The 12,638-nt window shown below is 39.7% G+C and overlaps 1 pseudogene; it reads right to left on the bottom strand.

Moving 5' to 3' along the window:
- Positions 1-1,545: 1,545 nt before the first annotated feature.
- LOC140924466 (uncharacterized) lies at positions 1,546-12,542 on the bottom strand (annotated as a pseudogene).
- Between the last annotated feature and the right edge of the window lie 96 nt (positions 12,543-12,638).

The following is a 12,638-nucleotide window of genomic DNA, read 5'->3' as shown; positions in this document are numbered from 1 at the left end:
TTCGACGAGCGCGTGCTTCTTTGAAAACGATAGATCTTCGCGCTCTCGAGTTCGGACCCGATTAATTACGAAGTGCGTCTACTACGAGTGAGCGAGTGACTCATTTGCATATCTCTGTCCCTGCAATAACTCGTGGTACGCTCGCGCGTACCCACGAGTTAAAAATGAACCCTTCTTTAGATAGTACCGATACCTAACGCCTGTAATCCTAGCGCTGGAGATCAGAGTTGAATAACCTGCTGACCAAACTGATGAATTTGCATGAGGTGCACCTCTTTAGTATGTTTAGCGAGCTTTAGCGGCGATGCTGGCGAAGGCAACGAAATATGTCAAATATCACTTTTACAAGAAAAATTTGCGTTTTTTACCATTATTCAAACTGGTTTTCCCAGAATGGATTAGCGGTTTAGAGACAGCTAAGAAAACCTGAGGTACTTTAAAGAAGAAGCGAATTAGCACATGATTAGATCAGATGATTATTTAACCATTTTTTATTGTTATTTACCATTTTATTTTATTTTTTTTTACTATCGTCGTCGTTGTTGAGGAAGACGTCAATGGAATACGTTAACTATTGTCAACTGTGTACAATAATGATATCGTTGTCATTTGAGTACGGTGTTGTTGATTCCCCATTAGACGATATACGTATTCCCCGACGGACGAGAGACTTCGCAGCATGTTTTTTTTGTTGTTGTTTTTGCCACGGGCAAATGCGGGGAACTTCTTGGCGAAGCTCAAAGATAGCAGGTAAGCTAAAGGGATACCTGTTGCAATTAACAAAACTGTGGCAAGAACTTGTCGAACAAACAACAAAGATTATGGTCTTAAAACAGCCACGAAGCCAAAAGAAGAAACTAGAAGTAATCTAGAAAATGGTAAATTTAATTGTGTCAAAATGTCACTATTCGAAACCTTCTTATATCATTTTATACTTCTTATTATTCTTTTTTCCTTGTGTGTATCTGTAAAATGGAGTTTAAACTGCTCAGTATTATCGTCAGTGCAAAAGTCTCTCTGTGTATAACTGCCTGCATGTTTTTTTGTGTGATCGAAGATGTTGACAAGTAATGTAACCTAAATTTATAAGTAAACTTTATCTTTCAAGTCATCTTTGTTCAAACCGACGTAAGTTTCTTAAAAAAAATGCAGGGCCTGTGTGCAGAACACTAAGCCCCATCTTGATGTTAAAAAGTAATTATCCACTGGACAGTGATTTTGCATCCGCTCCATTAAAAAATTTAAACTGCAAAGTAGGTGTGAAGCTGTGTGATAACATCTCTGTCAACTTTATCGCATAGGTGTTCTTCAAAAAGTTTCAAAGACACTGAAAAATAATTAAAATGGCTTCGGGGATTTTGACTCTTCCCACCAATATCAGGTTAGGATCGCTGTTAGTTTCTCTGTAATAACGAGCCGATCTTTCTTTTGTTGTTTGAAATAATGATCTTTCTTGTATGTAAGCCGTCCGTAATTTTACAACGTTAAAAGTTTCCCTTAAATTCGGAAAACTCAGCCGCCGTTTTCTCATATTTGTTTGTCCTCTTGGCGAGAAGTTCCCCGCATTAGCCTCGTATTTATGCTCAAAGGATACTCGTCCCAAGACCACTTTTCCATAATATTGTCCCGGGAATATTGTAAACCCACGATCCTAGCTGTATCATAGTTCGGGTCGAACTGATTAAAAATCACATCACAATCTACTCGTCTTTAAATTCGATAAGTTGAGAAAAGACAATAACAGGCCAAATGCCAAAGGATGATGCATTGTTTTCACTATCACTAATATGGCGCTAATACACGAAGGTGCAAGGTCATATGATGCAACCAGTTGAACGCTTTGTTGCAATACGCACACTTCGGTTATGCTTAATATTGCTTTTCACCTGTCCAGACATATGGTCAATAAAACCCCCGACTAATACGCCTTACTTCAGTAATGTTTAATATGGCTTTCACCCACCTGGGTGAGTACGGAGGTGCGTGGTCAGATAGCAAGAGTTGTTGAACGCCTTGTTACATTGTGTATTCACCAGTGTGAGTAAGGAGGTGCCTTGTCAGATCACTAGAGCTGTTAAACGCCTTCTTTCATTGTGTACACCGATATGGCTTTTCACCTGTGTCAGTACGGAGGTGTCTGATCAGATGGTGCAACTTGTTAAGCACCTTGTTACATTGTGCACACTGATATGGCTTTTCACCTGTGTGAGTTCCGAGGTGCGTGGTCAGATATCCCAGCTGGTTAAACGCCTTGTTACATTGTGTACACTGATATGGCTTTTCACCTGTGTGAGTACGGAGATGCCTGGTCAGATGAGCCAGTTAGTTAAACGCCTTGTTTCATTGTGTACACTGATATGGCTTTTCACCTGTGTGAGTTCCGAGGTGCCTGGTCAGATGACTAGAGTTGGTAAACGCCTTGTTTCATTGTGTACACTGATATGGCTTTTCACCTGTGTGAGTACGGAGGTGCGTGGTCAGATGAGCCAGTTAGTTAAACGCCTTGTTACATTGTGTACACTGATATGGCTTTCCACCTGTCTGAGTTCCGAGGTGCCCGGTCAGATAACAAGAGTTGGTAAACGCCTTGTTTCATTGTGTACACTGATATGGCTTTTCACCTGTGTGAGTACGGAGGTGCCTGGTCAGATCACTAGAGTTGGCAAACGCCTTGTTACATTGGGTACACTGATATGGCTTTTCACCTGTGTGAGTACGGAGGTGCCTGGTCAGACTCCCCAAGTGGTTAAACGCCTTGTTACATTGTGTACACTGATATGGCTTTTCACCTGTGTGAGTACGGAGGTGCCTGGTCAGACTCCCCAGCTGGTTAAACGCCTTGTTACATTGTGTACACTGATATGGCTTTTCACCTGTGTGAGTACGGAGGTGCCTGGTCAGATGACTAGAGTTGGCAAACGCCTTGTTACATTGTGTACACTGATATGGCTTCTCACCTGTGTGAGTACGGAGGTGCGTGTTTAGATTCCCCAGCTGGTTAAACGCCTTGTTACATTGTGTACACTGATATGGCTTTTCACCTGTGTGAGTACGGAGATGATTGGTCAGGAAAAGAGATCTCTTGTTGTTAGGAAGAATACATTCATGGACCTTGAGATAGTCAGGAGATGCAAATTTCTTTTTACATTGATCACAGTCCCATGTTCTTTTAGCCGTTCTTGAAAAGCAAAAACGCTTGTGCCTCTGTAAAAAGTTCAAAGCGAACGCTTTTCCACAATGCTTGCAGATGTTTCGTGTCCCTAAAAATAAAGTTAAATAAAGGATTATTTTGTTGTGGACAGGTTTCAGCTGATTTTCGTTATTTGAAAACCGTTTTTTGTAGGTTCAGTTGATCAACTTTCGTGTTCTATCTATTGCAAACAATGAGTAGCATCGTTACATCACATATTAAGATACATGAACTTTTATAATTTGCATCAGCATATTTTTCGCGCGCATTACATTGCTCGAGTCATCTGTTCAGATTTTAAGACGGAACTCACCAGAAATTGAGTAATTTTTATTTTCAGTGGACAAAAACCGTGTACCAGAATAACTTAAACAATATCGCATTCTTTTTTCCTTTTTTCAAGGGCTACAGATGTAATTAGTCATCTGTAATAACACCAAAGAAAGTTTCTTATAGGAGCCCGAGAAAACAAAAACTGTCAAATTTCACAAAACTATATGTTACACATGAAATTTTCAGAATTTCACCTGTGTTTTCACACTTCTTGTGAAATTTGACATTCATTTTCTCAGACTCCCATAAGAAATTTTCTTTGGTGCATGTTATTACAGATGACTAATTACACCTTTAGCCCTTGAAAAATGTAAAAAAGGATGCAATATTGTTATAAAATTATTCTGGTACAAGGTTTTTGTCCACTAAAAATTAAAATTACTCAATTTCCTGATGGATTCCGTCTTAAGTTTACTTTATGTTGCTTCTTTTGGTTGGAAGTCATCTTCAGCAAATTAAAATAAGTTGGCAATCGATAGTATATTATTGCAGAGTTGGACTCTAAATTTTGGAGCATAAGTGAGATATTTAAAATGTATTAGTCTTACCATTCGTCTTACTGCGATCTTTATTATCATCCAGCAATATTCCTAAATCTTTAGCGTAACTCTCCCCGTACCATACTAATAGCTCTGAGCCTGCTTTTATAGGCTTGTACGTGCGGTAGTAAATCTTTCCTCTGAACTGAAAAGCCACCAAATTCTGCTCGTCTTCACAACGACAGCAATTAACGAACCGCATCCAGTTACTATTGTTTTCATCTCGACCATCTAAGAAATGACTAAACTTGCCATCTTTTAAAATCTATTAGAACAAAGAATAATAGTGATTTCTTTCCCTGGCTAAATTTCAAAGTAGTTGTTATTATTACGGAGCCACAAACCGTTGAAATGTTTAAGAATAATGTATCAGTCAATTTCAGCTGCGCCCAGCAAAGAAATGCATGCACAAAATCGAGAACATGCCTTTACAAACCTCTTCAATTTTTTCCCGTCATTGACAAATGAGCCAATCTGCTTGTTTTTCCAGTAAAATCCTCTATGTAGTTATATTCTGACAGGAAGCCGCGTGCGTGTTGAAAGCTCGGGGTTTGCCCCGGGGTTGGCAAATGCCCGGCCCCCGGGCAGCACAAAATTTGCAAATGCCCTGCGGTAGCCCGGGAGGGGGGGGGGGGCGGCTGGGCGCAGCTAGAATTGACTGATGCATAAAGAAATCAAATGCTATTAGCAAAAACTTGAGTAGTATAGCAGAAAGGTTATATTCCGTTTTTAGCGGAGGAATTTCATAAAATTGTGAAGGAATACATTTAAACAAATGACGTCATATATAAAATAGACCTTTTCACGGTTTATGTTTCCATCTTGGCTAGGGGGCAAACACGGCTAAAATGAGAGTGAATGTATGGGATTTTGGCCCACTTGGAACCGCTATAACGCCGCTACAAAGAGGCGGATTTCCACAGCGAAAATGTAATTTAAAAGACATTTGTACTGAGATTATTTTCATAAAGGAAAAGAAGAGATTCAGGTTACGACGACCGTAAAACGAATTTTTAAGATTTCATACAAACCCTTCTAATCAACGTTATGTAAATTACCATAAAATTAGAAGCCACATGAGAATATTTATAATTCGAATTTACGGACGTCTTACCTTCTTTAAAAGCCTTATTTTTGGTTGAATGAATGGTATCAATAAAACTATTTATAGTCAGGTCTCTTAGGGTCAGGATCGTTACAGAGTTGACAAAAGCACCAAACTTTGCACAGCGATAGCTTATTGCAGTACCATGAATACTAGAGGGGGTGCTCAATGCAAATATGCCACTGAAGCGTGCTAAACAGAATTTAATTATTGTAAATTTCACCTGCTGGGGTCCCTGTGGTGTTTTGATTGAAAATTGTTATTTAATACCTTAAATCACTCTGAATTCTATTCTCAGGTTGTAAACAACAATTTCACTCGAACATCTGGCATTCCCATCCATTTTTGCTTATTGACTGTGTAATTAAGTTGATTATTACTGTGCCCTTAAAGCAAGTCCACAGTCCGCCCACATTTTCATAAGTCATTTCTAAGATGGCCTCGTCTTTGCTTCATAACTTGCAAGTACTCAGCCTCGGGGGTCTCTTCTCCTTTTCTAATGTATTTCAATTAGAGGAGGCCTTATTGTGTGGCTTAAGCCTCATTTATCAAGTATTACTTGTCGTTACATGTCACTTTAAGCTGAAGAAAGCAAAAAAAATTTCAGACAAAAGAAATTGTCAAAGAGTCTGTTGTCTCACATATTATCAGGGATTTATGACAGCTATTCATGAAGAGCAAATAACGAAATGACAGAACCCAAAATAGTTCTTTCCTAGGGAGGTAATTAATTTTTCAGCTTAACATAGGCCTGGATGCCTTTCAGTCTCTCTTTATCCAGTTATCTGCTGGACGCAAGTGCATGTTTTGACAGAGAAGCAAGCACCGTGGCACAAGTCATATCATTTACAATTTCCGCAGTTTGTCTAAGCTTTACAAAGCAAAAACAAACAAAAAAGAATCTGGTCTCATCAACGAAAAAAAGAAACAAGTTAGCCCAAGCTTCAAAAAACAGCACAGTTTATCATGAAGCCTCTACATTTGGCACTGAAGCACTCATGTCCAAAAATAATAACAGCTCAGATCAAGTCGTAAAAGTGAGACTCAAATGGTACAAGATTGACTCAAATGATAAATAGTGAATAGTTTAACTGCTGAAGCTGTAGAAAGGGGGCCGGGCTAACTTTTAGGGCCTGTTTACATGAAGGAAGGGGACCCCAGGTAGGAATGGTAACCCACTTAGGTGGGGTAACCCGCCTGTCCATATAATCTCTCATTTTAATTTGATCACGTTTACATGATAGGTGGGGTCACCCTTCAAGGTGGGTAGCCCGGTCTGCCACACCAGGTAACCCTCTCAGCTGAGGTCAAATTTTGCCATGTCAACGTTTCAAGGTGAGGAAACCCAGGCTAGTCGGGGTCGGATTCGAGATACATCAAAATCGCGCAAAATTCACTTTGGCGCTGGGTGGCTTCACATAATTATTAAAGGTAACAATAGAAAGCCACAACACTGAAGGTTGCAGCAAGAGCAGCAATTGAGCGTAGACGTGGTTTGCCAGCATTTTTCTTGCTTACATGGTTAGCGACCATTCATATAATCTTGAGAAACTGCACCCCAGGATGGCGGGATTGCAAGATTGCGTGTAAAGGAAGGTTATTTTTTTACCCAACCTAAGCAGGTTACCTCACCTACCTGGGGTCCCCCACCTTTATGTTAACAGGCCCTAAGTCTCAGGAACCGTGAAACTGGTAATAAACGGTATACCTAACCCGGGACTAGTTGTGATACTACCGGCCATCTTCAAGAACGTCAGCATAGCAGCCAAAGAAGCCATTATATCGGTGTAAAACGAATATTAGATTACAGTTGTTTCATGCGTCTTGTTTTGTGACTATTTCTGTGTTCGTTTTTGTCACCATCTCTAAATATCAATCATTATCAAAACACCCATACTAACAAAATATTTCGTAAAGCTCTTTAGAATGATATTCAGCAATAAAAACAAGGTGTGACCAGGAGCCGATTTCTAGGCTCCTGGTGTGGCAACATAGGCATAAGTGAATGCAAAGTTTTGCAGTATGTAATCTGTCAAAAATCTGTTTGAGTGGTCAAAGTTAGGGCTGATGGGCTTCTTTATCATGACCACTCCATTATTATAAGGGACCAGGCCATAATTATTGTTGACCCTTGCTTTTTTGGTATTTTAGATAATTTTCCACAGCATTATTTTGTGAAAAGCTGGTAACTGAATTGCTCTTGAGGAATCCATGATCGTAAGATTTCGTAACCACGGGGTATTCGCCTAATTGCATCAAACAAATTACATTCATTTTCATAAATGATGCATCATTGGTTGGCTAAAAGAGGCCTTGTTCCTGTAAATTTCAGCTCTTCTGAAGTTAGTTTGTTTGTAAATTGTAACGCACGCGACGACCTTCCTTTTTTTTGAAAGATCGTGTAGAGAGGGTCGTGAAGGGGTAAAATGGGAACTGGGATTAGCCTTATTGTGGACTGGGAAAATGGGATTTACTCACTGGGACTGGGATTTAGCCACTGGGAATGGGATGAACAATTATAAAATGGGAATGGGATTTCTTTTCTTCAGCGGTATTTGCTCCAATATTTCGAAATAGAAAAATAAAATTTCGTAGCAATAGACCTTGCACTCCTCAGTAGAGACCGTGAAATCAGTATTTTTCGCCTTCGCGCCCGCGGTCTAGCTACCAGCTAGCAGTGAAAGCGGAGACAGTGAGTCAGACGAGGATTGTGCAGATGATAGAATTGGTTTTCATATGGTTATGTCAACAAGAGCTGGAAGAGAAAGAGTGTTCACCAGCAGAATGAGAGATTTTCTTCAGTCCAGGTGAAGGTACGTGTATCCAAATAGCGTCAATCAGTGCTTTTAATTTATTATGCGCATGATTTTGCAAATAATCATATGTAATGGGATTTTAGATTTGGTAACTGGGATTTTCGCAAAAATTAGCCTGGGAACTGGGATTTGGGCCAAATTTAGGCTGGGAACTGGGATTTGGTACCCCCCTTCACGACCCTCTGTAGACGTACTTTTAACACTCTGGTCCAAGGGCTCTGAAGTGAATGAGCCGCTTACAGGTGTATAGGCATGCAGGGACCTCATACACTTCTTTTTAAATGCAAATGTGCAAAAAATAAAGAGTGTTAAAAATTCCTGGAGAGGCATGTTTTACAACCTCGTCCCCAGGGTTAATAAACAGGTAGAAAAAGGTAAAGCGACCATATTTTACGTCAATAACTCGTGACAGTAATAATAAGTGATAAACTTGAGGTCGACGGTGCGCTCCTTTTACCCCCCTCTCTCCATTAATTCTCCGTTTTAAAGGTATTTAAGCTAGTCAAAGCTACACAGAAAAAAGAGAAGTTGAAATAAGGAGGTGTTGACACCGGGCTCGAACTCGTTACCTCTCGTCCCGAAGGCTGCGCACTAACCAACTGTGCCACCCTTGCTCCTCCTTTCCCCCTGGGGACGAGGTTGACATGTTTTAATCATTATCTCAAGGACAGGGTTACCAACGAAGCAAATTATAATCTAATCTTAGCTGCACAATTACAAAGTGGGCGCGTTGTCAGTTACGGTTCATGAGGTCGTTCATGTGGCATGTCAAACTTTACGATTCTGTCGTTTAGGATGTGATACATTTGAGTTTTATGTTATTGTATGACATCTTTGAAAGCTGGCTTTGTGATCTGTTTAAATTGATATGTAATGATAAGGCAAGTCTTAGCAGTGACACTGATAGCCGCACAGTCCGCACAATGAACATGGCCACACTTACCGTGTGGAGACTGGGCACTAGTCAGTATTATGTACATGTAAAACTATTTTGAATAGTGTAACAACAACTAAACATTACCAAATTAAAAACTTAAAAATTTGCAACAAATGTTTTTTAGCCAAATCAAACAAGAAGAGTACTCACCACAGGACACCCAATCTGCTATTATAGGTGAAAGTTAACCCCCCCTTTTATCTGTAATTAGGACCATTTGTAACGGGCACCCCCTCCAGTATTAATTGGTAGGTGCTAAGGAAGCTCTGTGCCAAATTTGACACTTTTGTCACGTCTGTAACGATCCGGCCTATATTTTGCACTAAGAGACCTGACTATTAAGGTAGTGGCAAATGTTGGAAATCTGCCTCTCTGTAACGGCGTTATAGCGGTTCCAAGTGGGCCAAACTGCAATTTCAGCCGTGCTTGCCCCCCAGCCAAGATGGCGTCATAAACCGTGAAAAGGTCTATTCTCATTAGGATGACTTCACGTGCTATCTTTTAGTGTCTTATACTTAACAGGTTGACAGAAAACAAAAGAATTGTGGTGGTGGTGATGTATGACGTCATGGACATTTATGTATTTCTCCGCAAAATCGGACTAAACCATCCCAACTACACTTCTGTACTTGTAAATCACATACCCTCACACTAAGTCGGCCCAAAACTCTGTCCACCATTTACGTCAAAAAATATAGAAAGTAGTGTGGAAAAGAAGCATCTAATTGTAAGGATTCACCCGGTGAAGAATGTTAAGTTGATGAAATTTTTCAGATGTTCATAAAAACATACCTCCCAACAATAGCTAGTATTTCTGTCCTCTGTTATATTCTCCCAGCCTATCTTCATTCCCTTGTATGGGCCAAATTGCACTCCTTTTGGGATCTCAGACGTACTGAAAACGCCTAATCCCGCCCCGGGAATTGACGAGTCACTTATCTTTAGTGATGCTGGTAATGAAGCCACGGCTGCGGACACGTCTGGGTTTTCTTCCCTTGGTTTATCTTCAATAATTTGTAATGGGCCATGCACAGGGCAGTCACCGTAGTGGAAATCGTTGCAATCTTCGCAAACTAAAGCAGTGTTAATGGAAGAAAACGGTAAGCTCCCATAAAATAGACCTTGTCACGGTTTTCGACGCCATCTTCACGAGTAAGCAAACGCGTGAGAAATTACAGTGTTTGTATGAGAATCTAACGTCGAATGTATTTCCGTAGAACAGCTGTTCTGAAAAAAATATGATTTGTAAACTAAAGCTTCACTCCCAAGGATTCTACTGGAAAAAATTGAGGGCCTTAATGCACTGGAAGACCTAGAACCACTTTTTTTAAATTTTCTATACATTTGTCTGTAAGAAAGTCTCGGGAAAATTACAGACAAATGTATGGAAACTCTAATGCAAGCCTCTGGAGAAATTTAGGCACAGGTACGCCTCCAAAATTTTTTAGGATAATCCTTTGCTTTGTAACTTTAGTTTACAATTGATATTTTTTTCAGAAAGGCCGTTTTACGGAAGTTATTCGACATTTGATTCTCATACAAACACTGTAATTTCTCACTCGTTTGCCTACTCGTCAAGATGGCGTCGAAAACCGTGACAAGGTCTATAGTTAATAAATGCCCGGGACGTCTATGTAATTGTAGGGGTCCAAGCTCTAAAGTTCACATAGATAGGAGGCGTTTATTTTCAAAACTGCAACAAGCTCAACACAACTAATATTCTTTTGCCTTTCGTTCAGGGTTATTGTTGCAATCGTAAATCTATCCTTACTCGGAACTTGACGTTGAGCAAGATGAAATACAGAGCCTTGATAATCAAGCAAGAAACTGATCATGAATGAATTGAATGATTTTGCTACTTTTTACTAAATTCAAGTCTTTATCGCGACCTCAAAGAGAAAGGCGAGTTCTTACAAGTGCCCAATCTTACAAAGACAGCTTTTTTGTCTTGTTGATAAGGATTGAGCCCCTTCTCCCCCCTCCCCCCCCCCCTCCCCCTTCCTTACAAGGCACCTCAATATTTCATCTTTTTTTACTCACATATATAATGGTCATCATCTGGCACCTCAGCCTCACAGTAGAAGTGTCGTTTTCCTCGAGTGCCGTATTGCTCGCGCTTTCCCATAGAAGGCTGTTCATTTTTATTGTTAGATTTTGTTCTTTCTCTCCTTATAATTGCAGTATTCTCATCTGGCAAAAGTTCCATATTCTCTCCCAGTCGACCCAACTCATCAAATGCGCTAGAGTCATTTTCTTCCTGCCAAAACAAGGACACATGGGCATTCCACTTTTTATTATTTTCTTTTAATAACTGACTGACCTTTTTGTTAATTCACATTGATATAAATCCCATTAGTAGTACTCTCTTTTTTATAAAGGTCCTATGCACTAAGTCTACCTCTTTATGGAAGCATTCACATGTTAACTACCTTCATGTTTGGCTCCTTCGGGCTTTTAATGGTAGGCACAATCTGAGGCTTGGGTCTAAACTCTGGAAAAAATCAAAACAGCCATTCTCATTTTCTAAGGAAGGAAAATCTCGACCAAAAAACTCATTACTGACAGTTTTCGTCCGAACGATTGTTTACCAGGAATGAATCTTTTGATCATTTTGTTTCGTCGTCTAACTTCTTCTGACCCTGGAACCCAATCTTCATCACTATCATCACTACTCTCATTTGAGATTTCACTATCTGCGATGGTGGTCTCTGTCTTAGGCTTCTTTACAGGTGTTTTACGAGTACGAGAAGGAAGGCCAGTTGGTACGGCTGGAACAGGAAGACCTAAAAGAGAGAAAATACAAATATAATAGCCTGTGTATAGACGCCCTCGGCTCTCCCCATATTAAAAGGAAATCGGGGAGTGAAGAGAATTTGAGGTTTAGATCCCTTGGTTTTCCACTCTAAGAAGAAGGAGGGCCTAGACAGCAAAGTGATACACCTTGGAAGTAACGTGAGGTATTTTATATTCAGATTTTATTGTTTTCTTAAGCATGTCGTAAATATTCCTAAACAAACTCTTACATTTTGGCCATGAACGCTCTTTCGCAAAATCTGTTGAATAGATCACAGCTCAGGGACGCCTCTGATATTTCTAAGGAAAGGTTTAACTTTCGACGATAATTTGCAACAATTAATTGAAGCCACGACGTTTCTACATTTGCTGCTGCAACGTTTAAAGCCAATAGCCACTTGAAAGTACTTTATATACGGAGGTATTTTAAATCTTAATTCTTGACAAAAGCTTAAGCTTACTTATGAGAGAACAAAGAAATAGACAAGGCAAAATGCAAACTTACCAAGGCTTTTCAAGAATTCATGGTTCCTCTTGATATTTCTAAGCCTCAAAAGTTCGTACTCCGATAAAGAGTTCTCCATCTTCAACAAAAGTAATAAGTGATTAGTAACGGCGAAAATAACAACAGCATATTAAAACTGAAAAGTCTGTTTTCATTATCCAATTTTGCCAACTGACAACTCACCTCTTAGAAAGCAGTTATTCTGTCTTTTTCCAAACTTTAAAAATGACCAAACACACCCCGATAATATTAACTCTTGCTTCTTTTTTCTCCTCGAAATTGTTTTGAGAGGAAAACAATTTTTTGATCTAAAAACTCTTCAAAAGTAGCAGAAAGCAGCAGGTCATTTTTGAACAACGAAGAGCACAAAAAAAGTTTTTTTTTCCTTTTTTTTTGACATTTCCACAACAACGTCATCAT

Source organism: Porites lutea, chromosome 14, assembly GCF_958299795.1.
Source record: "Porites lutea chromosome 14, jaPorLute2.1, whole genome shotgun sequence".
In the NCBI taxonomy this organism is placed as follows: Eukaryota; Metazoa; Cnidaria; class Anthozoa; order Scleractinia; family Poritidae; genus Porites; species Porites lutea.
The sequence above is the reverse complement of the archived record's forward strand: the minus strand, read 5'-3'. Positions and strand labels throughout refer to the sequence as shown.